General features: G+C 35.0%; 1 long non-coding RNA gene across 1 annotated transcript; it reads left to right on the top strand.

The window, feature by feature from the left end:
* The first annotated feature begins 5,662 nt into the window (after positions 1–5,662).
* Positions 5,663–10,364, top strand: LOC146731665 (uncharacterized). The gene is made up of 3 exons (XR_014926969.1): positions 5,663–5,722; positions 9,015–9,045; positions 9,862–10,364. It is a non-coding gene; the product is annotated as an uncharacterized LOC146731665 (long non-coding RNA).
* The last annotated feature ends 86 nt before the right edge of the window (positions 10,365–10,450 follow it).

The following is a 10,450-nucleotide window of genomic DNA, read 5'->3' as shown; positions in this document are numbered from 1 at the left end:
ATGCCTTCATTATAGCGCTATTTCTATGTCTCTAACTTCAATAATGCTCAAGATATTGTATATATGCATATTGAATGAGTTCTATGACCATATATGGTCAACGGATATGTTGGCCAATTCTCTTTCCATTGCCTTCAATATATCGTTGGTACCCTGTCTGTACATGCAATACTGCTTGAAATATTAGAGACATGCATATTTAATGAGATCTATGACCATATATGGTCAACGGATATGTTTGCCAATTCTCTTTTCTATTTCCTTCAATATAGTGTTTGTTCCATGTTTGTACATGGAATAGCGCTTGAGATATTCGAGACATGCATATTTAATGAGTTCTATGACCATATATGGTCAACGGATATGTTGGCCAATTTTTCTTGTCCATTGCCTTCAATATATCATTGGTACCATGTTTATACTTGCATTGGTGCTTGAGACACTGGAGACATGCATATTTAATGAGTTCTATGACCATATATGGTCAACGAATATGTTGGTCAATTTTCTTGTCCATTGCCTTCGGTATACTGTTAGTTCCATGTTTGTACATGCAATAGTGCTTGATATATTGGAGACATGCATATTTAATGAGTTATATGACCATATATGGTCATGAAACACGTTGACAATTTCTCTTGTCCAAAGCCTTCAATATAGCAATGGTTCCATGTCTGTATGTGCAATAGTGCCTGAGATATTATAGGTATGCATATTTAATGAGGTATATGACCTTATATGGTCAACGAATATGTTGGCTCATTCTCGTGACCATTTCCTTCAATATAGCGTCAGTTTCACGTTTGTACATGCAATAGCGCTTGAGATATAAGAGACATGCATATTTAATGAGTTCTATGACCATATATGGTCAACGAATATTTTGGCCAATTCTCTTGTCCGTTGCCTTCAATATACCGTTAGTTCCATGTTTGTACATGCAATAGTTTTTGAGATACAAGAGACATGCATATTTAATGAGTTTCAAGATGGCGGCCGAACCACGTGACTAATCGAAAATCTGTTTCAGTCACTTTTAATGGCATGACATGTAGAAGGTATATACAAAATTTCAGGCAAAACGGTCCAGCCGTTTCAGAGAAGAAGTCGTTTGAAGTTGGCGGAAGAATAATAATAATAATAATAATAATAATAATAATAATAATAATAATAATAATAATAATAAACATAACAAAAACAATAGGCTTTCAAGCCTGAAGGGACTGAATGAGTTCTATGACCATATATGGTCAACGGATATGTTGGCCAATTCTCTTTCCATTGCCTTCAATATAGCGTTGGTACCCTGTCTGTACATGCAATACTGCTTGAAATATTAGAGACATGCATATTTAATGAGATCTATGACCATATATGGTCAACGGATATGTTTGCCAATTCTCTTTTCTATTTCCTTCAATATAGTGTTTGTTCCATGTTTGTACATGGAATAGCGCTTGAGATATTCGAGACATGCATATTTAATGAGTTCTATGACCATATATGGTCAACGGATATGTTGGCCAATTTTTCTTGTCCATTGCCTTCAATATATCATTGGTACCATGTTTATACTTGCATTGGTGCTTGAGACACTGGAGACATGCATATTTAATGAGTTCTATGACCATATATGGTCAACGAATATGTTGGTCAATTTTCTTGTCCATTGCCTTCGGTATACTGTTAGTTCCATGTTTGTACATGCAATAGTGCTTGATATATTGGAGACATGCATATTTAATGAGTTATATGACCATATATGGTCATGAAACACGTTGACAATTTCTCTTGTCCAAAGCCTTCAATATAGCAATGGTTCCATGTCTGTATGTGCAATAGTGCCTGAGATATTATAGGTATGCATATTTAATGAGGTATATGACCTTATATGGTCAACGAATATGTTGGCTCATTCTCGTGACCATTTCCTTCAATATAGCGTCAGTTTCACGTTTGTACATGCAATAGCGCTTGAGATATAAGAGACATGCATATTTAATGAGTTCTATGACCATATATGGTCAACGAATATTTTGGCCAATTCTCTTGTCCGTTGCCTTCAATATACCGTTAGTTCCATGTTTGTACATGCAATAGTTTTTGAGATACAAGAGACATGCATATTTAATGAGTTTCAAGATGGCGGCCGAACCACGTGACTAATCGAAAATCTGTTTCAGTCACTTTTAATGGCATGACATGTAGAAGGTATATACAAAATTTCAGGCAAAACGGTCCAGCCGTTTCAGAGAAGAAGTCGTTTGAAGTTGGCGGAAGAATAATAATAATAATAATAATAATAATAATAATAATAATAATAATAATAATAATAAACATAACAAAAACAATAGGCTTTCAAGCCTGAAGGGACTTGAAAGCCTAAATATAGCTGCAGAGCAGCTATTAACGGCTTTCAAGAAAAAGGAGCCATAACACCATTAAATTTGGGGAAAAAAAGATTGAAGATTTGATTTGTGCAATGTATATACGTGTAGGTTACACGAAGTTCTGGCCCAATGCCTTCATTGTAGCGCTATTTCCATGTCTCTAACTTCAATAGTGCTCGAGATATTATATGCATATTTAATGAGCTCTATGACCATATATAGTCAACGGATATGTTGGCCAATTCTCTTTTCTATTGCCTTCAATATAGTGTTTGTTCCATGTTTGTACATGGAATAGCGCTTGAGATATTAGAGACATGCATATTAAATGAGTTCTATGACCATATATGGTCAACGGATATGTTGGCCAATTTTCTTTCCCAGTGCCTTCAATATAGCATTGGTACCATGTTTACACTTGCAATGGTGCTTGAAATATTGGAGACATGCATATTTAATGTGTTCTATAACCATATATGGTCAACGAATATGTTGACAATTTCTCTTGTCCAAAGCCTTCAGTATACCGTTAGTTCCATGTTTGTACATGCAATGGTACATGAGATATTGGAGACATGCATATTTAATGAGTTATATGACCATATATAGTCATTGAACATGTTGACAATTTCTCTTGTCCAAAGCCTTCAATATAGCAATGGTTCCATGCCTGTATGTGCAATAGAGTCTGAGATATTATAGATATGCATATTTAATGAGGTATATGACCTTATATGGTCAACGAATATGGTGCCTCATTCTCTTGACCATTACCTTCAATATAGCGTAAGTTTCACGTTTGTACATGCAATAGTGCTTGAGATATAAGAGACATGCATATTTAATGAGTTCTATGACCATATATGGTCAACGAATATTTTGGCCAATTCTCTTGTCCATTGCCTTTAATATACCGTTAGTTTCACGTTTGTACATGCAATAGTGCTTGAGATATAAGAGACATGCATATTTAATGAGTTCTATGACCATATATGGTCAACGAATATTTTGGCCAATTCTCTTGTGCGTTGCCTTCAATATACCGTTAGTTCCATGTTTGTACATGCAATAGTTTTTGAGATACAAGAGACATGCATATTTAATGAGTTCCAAGATGGCGGACGAACCACGTGACTAATCGAAAATCTGTTTCAGTCACTTTTTTTGGCATGACATGTACAAGGTATATACAAATTTTCAGGCAAAATGGTGCAGCCGTTTCAGAGAAGAAGTCGTTTGAAGTTGGCGGAAGAATAATAATAATAATAATAAACATAACAAAAACAATAGGCTTTCAAGCCTGAAGGGACTTGAAAGCCTAAATATAGCTGCATAGCAGCAATGACGGGTTTCGAGCCTGCATGGCTGATGGCAAATTGCACTTGCTCGATGTGATTATTTGACGAACGTTTCATGTCTAGAATGCAATGTTCTTAACAAGTCCTCTGGTATTTTGGTTTATGAACCACACTGGAATCAACAGACATAACCATTGATAGTCATCTGTCCAATGTTATTCATAATACAGATGATTTTTTTGGAGGTATTTTGCATTTTTGTGATAAATTCAAGATGGCCGCCAAAACTACTTGAATCATGGGGAATTTTTTCACGTACACATAATCATATTGAACGGATGTTGTATGCCAACTTTGGTTTAAATCTGGCAAATTGTTCATGAGTTATAGCGAAATTTCACTTTTTACTAAATTTAAGATGGCTGCCAAATGAAGCCATTTTTCAAAAATCTGTTTCAGTAGCTTTGTAGGGCTATCAAGAGAGATACTATATGCTAAATTCCATGTCAAACAAGCGGGTAGTTTTTAAGAAAATGATTTTTTGATTTTTTTTTACATTTTTTGGATAAATTCAAGATGGCAGCCAAAACCACTTGAATCGTGGGAAATATTTTCATGAACACATAATCACCGCATTGAACGGATGTTGTATGCCAACTTTGGTTTCAATCTGGCAAATTGTTCATGACTTATAGCGTAACTTCACTTTTTACTAAATCCAGGATGGCTGCTAAAGAAAGCCATTTTTCAAAAATCTGCTTCATTAAATTTGTAGAGCTATCAACATAGGTGCTGCAAAGCAAATTTCTTATCATAGGAATGAGCCATTTTTAAAAAGAAGATTTTTAAAGTTTTTTGTCATTTTCAGAAAATCCAATATGGCGGCCAAGGTCACATGACCGTTAAAGATTTTATTGATGATATTTGCTAGACATGACTCTTTCTGTAGTTTACTGTTTGTCATAGTAATTTAAATCAAGCATGTTGTTTAACCATGGCTGGTTAACATAGCGGCGATGGCAGTGATTTCATTATACAGTTTCTTTCTTTATTGGATGAATTAATTTCTTGTGACTCACTAATCCGGCAATGCGTGTATTTAAATAACAAGGTTCACCGTCAGGATGTTCACATTTGAAATAGCCTGAAAACATTTTAAATACTAAAATATAACGCATGTCATGTTAGCGTAAAATATGAGGCTTCATTGTGGAGATGTATTAAGAAGTTTCTGCGGCCTGGCTGCCATAGAGGGCGCACATTATACTAGAACTGCATGTAACCACGGATGGGACCTATAGTCGTTTTTGAAATTGTTAATTGCCGCACCATAAACAAAACATTTTAAATATTTTCTTGCACATGTGCTCCAGTTCTCGCATTCCATCTTGTACTTAGTTTAATAACTTATAATTATTATTATATATATGTTGTAAAATTATGTTGTCAATATGATACCAGAGACGTCTAAGTCATGTCAAGTTCTGGTTATAAAATTAATATGTATAATATTTTGTTTACATCTGTGTGGGCGAGTCCCGGGACAGAGTATGCCCGGTATAAACTGTCATATCATAACAGTTACATAAAACGACGGTCTAGCAGTGACAGACGCGTACTTTAATATTGATCAAATTACAACACATGTATAGTCTTAGTATAAACCGTACATAAATCATGTCATGTACTCGATAAAACACTGACAATCAATACAGCGTCGTTTATATTTACAGCCTCTACAAGTATATATAACTTTAATTCGTGTACAAAATATGCACATTTTTGCATTTGAACACGATTAAAATAAAGGCATAAAATTTCCACAAATCAATCTGAAAAAAAAACTAGGTGTGATCTGATTTCGTAAATTTTATTGCACTACTAATTACTAGTATAACCATGGAACTGGTTTATAGTTCCATGGTATAACTAAGACTGTTGGACTTGGACAACGACCCGTCTCTCAGGCCGTGACTGTGAAAACTATATAGCGCCACCAGACGGTCGAAGTTTATATGCTGCGCTTTCGTTTTGGTGAGTACACGTTTATTTTATGATCGGAGATTCAAAAGTTGAATATTGATAATATATGACAATATATGTTACTATAAGTGAACGTATCCGAAATGTAAAGGTCTAGTAGTCGCATTCTCAGGTCCAGTTTTCGGTGTAAGATATTAAATATGATAGATTTTGTGCATTTTCTAGTCATTTATCGTGTAAAACAATCATGGCGTCGCCCAGTCATGTCGACCGGAAGTGCGTGCATCGTGTTCAACTTTTGAAAGCATTGCACATGTCTAATAAATTTGGAAATATAGAAAGTCACAGACGTGTCATTTGAGCGGCACAAACAAACAAAGACATTATTTTACAGCTATAATGGGTGAAATAATTGAACAATGTCGCTATTTTATAGTGTCGATTATTTAGAAAGGTCAAACCTCAATTCCCAAAACTAGCAATGTATGAGGTAACCCGAATCTCTGGCCCCCGACCCCTGGCCAATGAGTTATTAATTTACATGTTTTTCTCGCAATTTTTTATATATTTAACGCCACTCGCCAACGTACGTAAAACGCGGAAGTGAATTGGCCGACAAGTTACCATGACTCGACAGTAATATAGAGACATTTCGCGATGGGCGTCTTTCGTGGTCAGTAATATTTATGAAAAAATCTTTGTTCACTGTTTTATAAACTGGCTTGGCAGTTCTCATCACCAAATACACAATGTCACAGCTATTCGGCCACTTTTCCAACAAATCCGAAATCATAATTGATAATTTTGTTCACTTAACATTTGTACTATGATTACTTTTGAAGTTTTGATAATTTGAATGCATACTTGTACACTCACAAAAATACCCCCAGGATAAGAGAATTTAGTTTATACCCTTGACAAAAAAGCATTATTTTTCCTGTCTTAATATTGATTTTTTTTTTGATCTGTGTAACTGTATGTGGAAATCCTAATAAGATTTAATGTACAGTTCACAACTGACAGTTTTGCAATATTAGAGGTTGTGAACTTGTCCATAGAGGCTGCAAACTGCAATTTTTTTTATAAAGATTGTGTTCACTGACATTTAATTTGTATGTTTTTCTTATTGGTGTGACTACAGTGACTGTGTAGTGTACTCGGCAGTTTTTTTTTTTGTCTTTTGTTGTCTGTTTTGTGTTCTTGGAGTTTTGTACAAAAATCAATGGTTAAATAAGTATATTATTTCCATTTTGCAGTACATCGTAGACAGTACTTGTATACTTGTATACAACCTGCGTCCTTGAAAATCGAGTCTTATCACCATTGCGTTTCCAAGCGAAAATATGTTGATGCCAAAAACGACTGATTTTCGCCAAATCTTCTATGATTTTTTGATAATATCATTAATTCAGTTCAGCGGTTAGATAGATTTATTAGAGACGCTTGTGAAACAAAATTGATGATGTAAATCACTCTGGCGACGAAAAAATCGGCGATAAAGCCAAGGGGATGAGGGACTGAATTTCAAAAAACGTATTTTGTATGTATGCCATTCAATTTGGCCTGAGCCAGAGATTGGCTAGTGGTGTTAAATATATAAAAATTTGTGAGAAAAACATGTAAATGGCTCATTGGCCAGGGGGCCATTCAATTTGGTCGGGGAAATATTGGCTGGGGACAGAGATTCAGGGTTACCCCAATGTATGTGTTAACAATTTCAAAACCTGGAGTCATCCGGTTCTTTGCACATGTGTTTTTTACCAAATTTTCTTGCTGGTCCTTAATTAATTGCTATTTTTGTTATTTGTGGGTATGTTGCATTGATATTTCAATCGTCTTGTGTGTACTTGACTATCTAATGGTTGATTTTGAGCCTATTGCTTGGATACCATACATATAGGTACCTCAGGTATACCTATCTGAGATTTGTTCAATTCATGATGATATCTAATTTTGAACAGCTAACATCGGGGCTATCTCAGCTGACAGGCTGATTGTTAGTCCCCGTTCGGACGTAGTCCGAAAACGGGGACTTATGTTTTGCCCTGTGTGCGTCTGTGCGTCCATGATCACCTGTATCTCGAACATGCATGGACCGATTAAGTTCAAACTTCACTCATACATCACACATTATATGGGACATATGCACATGCATTTTTTTCATGATCTGATTAATGATAGCCGAATAGCGGTCATTTTAAGGCCGAAAATGCATCAAAATCGCACATTTTCACCATTCCGGACCCGGATCTCAGTTATGCATGGACAGATTTTGTTCAAATTTGGTACATACATTAAACATAATAGGACCTTGATGCACGTCATTTTTTTTTGGATCGGGCTTGAAATGGCCGACTGGCGGCCATTTTGTTTTAAAGATTTCAGTTCTGGATCCGTATCCGAGACATGTCTGGATTGATCAAGTTCAAACTTCACACACACATGGTACATCATGTCACAAATAGATATGTGCATTTGTTTCATGATCCGCTTAACAATAGCTGAATAATGGCCATTTTGTTCAGATTTAGTGCATATATTAAACATAATATAAGCTTGATGCATACCAATTTTTCTTCGGATCAAGTTCAAAATGGCCAACTGGCGGCCATTTTGTTTTAAAGAATTTAGTTTTCGATCCATATCTCGGACATGCCTGGACAGATCAAGTTCAAACTTCACATACACATTATACATTATATCATACATATGCCTGTGCATTTGGGCCAGTCCTTTTAAGGTCAAAAATTTACAAAAATTGCACATTTTCACCATACCGGAACTGAATCTTAGTCATGCATGGGCAAATTTAGTTTAAATTTTTGTTTGGATTGTGTTAAAAATGGCTGACTGGTGGCTATTTTGTTTTACTGAATGCAGTTCAACATCCATATTGTTGCTGCTTTGAATGTATATGTCACTCAAATATGAACAGAACGGGGACGTGTCATTGACAATGACTTATTTTGTATTGTGACCTTTGACCTATAGTACTAACTGCATGTTGCGGTTTCAGCCACTGGTCAAGTTAATGACCCCTTGTCAATAATCATTGGTTGTAATGATTTGCTATTTCACGTTTCCTGAAATCTATCTGAATCAATTAACAGGGCGAACAATTTTTTAAATAATTTGTAGCGAAGAGTGAATAGTTTAGTGAATAGAGATTCAGTGAATATTTTTTATTATGTTTATTAAAGAGTTGTTTGTTACACTTTCCTGTGTAGGTTTGCCATTTATCTGTATTAATACCAAAAATTGCTGTGTTGACCATCACATTACTATAATAATTGTAAATTCACTATGTTGCATAATTTAACAGTTCTCTATATTTCACTTGCAGTCTATAACAATCTATTCCTGTATATTGAAAGGTAAGATATGTCTAAGCATGAAAGTTGAATTTGTTATGATCTATACCTTATATAATTTTAATTTGGTTAAAAATTATGTATCAAACATGTACACATTTTATTAGCCGTTAATAATGAAGTGTGAATTGATACTTATACACATTATTACTACATGTCAGCATTATGGTAAAATATATCAAAGTTCACATGATTTGTGGGAGTTAGTGCTATATGTAGATCATTTTGTCACTCAACTGGGGAATTGATATATATATACATTTGTATGTGTCAATCTTTCTAGTCTATGCATACATATCTGGACCAATCAGGTTTTTAGTTTAGTAATTCAATAGACATTCTAAGCAGTAAATAAAGTTTTATAGTGTTCTAATTCAAGACACCTGTATGTCCACAATTTTTAGGTAACATATTTTTGAAATCAACCATTTTTTTACAACCAGATCTCATTCACACAAACACTTTGATCATGTTTGAACATGTTTAGAGGTAGATATGAGTGTATGTTTAGCTCTTTATTAACAACTGTATAAACTTCAAAAATCATAAACACAGACATCAGACCTATGTACATGCATTTGTGTGATGATGCAATTCAAGACAGCTGTGTGGTATTTAACTGAAGGAAAAAAGTCACAATGCAAGTTTGCAATTTATCTCACTGTTTTGCTTGCAAATTAGCAGTATTGCTAATGAAATTGACACAGGTAGCATCTGTATTTTAATAACAATGTACCTATCTCTTGTAAGTAAAAACAGTGCTCAATTTAGCAAATATATTAAATAAATCGATTGTATTTTGACAATTGTATCTTTCAGATGCCTCGAAAGAAAGGTTGGAAGAGAGGTGAAGCTCTAAAGAAGAGGTTGGCCTTGGGTAGAAACCCACCAACCAATGTCCTTCGGGATCAAAGCGATACTGTCCTTCGGGATCAAAGCGATACTGTCCTTCGGGATCAAAGCGATACTGTCCTTCGGGATCATAATAAATCAGAAAGTATTGTCCTTCGGGATCATAATGAATCAGAAAGTACTGTCCTTCGGGATCATAGCAATACTGTCCTTCGGGATCATAGCAATACTGTCCTTCGGGATCATAGCAATACTGTCCTTCGGGATCATAGCAATACTGTCCTTCGGGATCATAGCAATACTGTCCTTCGGGATCATAGCAATACTGTCCTTCGGGATCATAATGAATCAGAAAGTATTGTCCTTCGGGATCAGAATGAATCTGTAAGTATTATCTTTCGGGATCAGAACGAGTTGCAAATTAGTGCTGGAAGTGTTTTTAATAAAGTACATGATGAAGAAACAAATAATGTTGCAGAGAGTTTCTCATTAGAGCAATTTCATTTCTTAAATGATTCAGTTGGAAATGTTAATGATCAGACAACAGGTAATAAGT

This window comes from Saccoglossus kowalevskii, chromosome 18 (assembly GCF_978046115.1).
Source record: "Saccoglossus kowalevskii chromosome 18, keSacKowa6.1, whole genome shotgun sequence".
Classification (NCBI taxonomy): domain Eukaryota; kingdom Metazoa; phylum Hemichordata; class Enteropneusta; family Harrimaniidae; genus Saccoglossus; species Saccoglossus kowalevskii.
The sequence above is the reverse complement of the archived record's forward strand: the minus strand, read 5'-3'. Positions and strand labels throughout refer to the sequence as shown.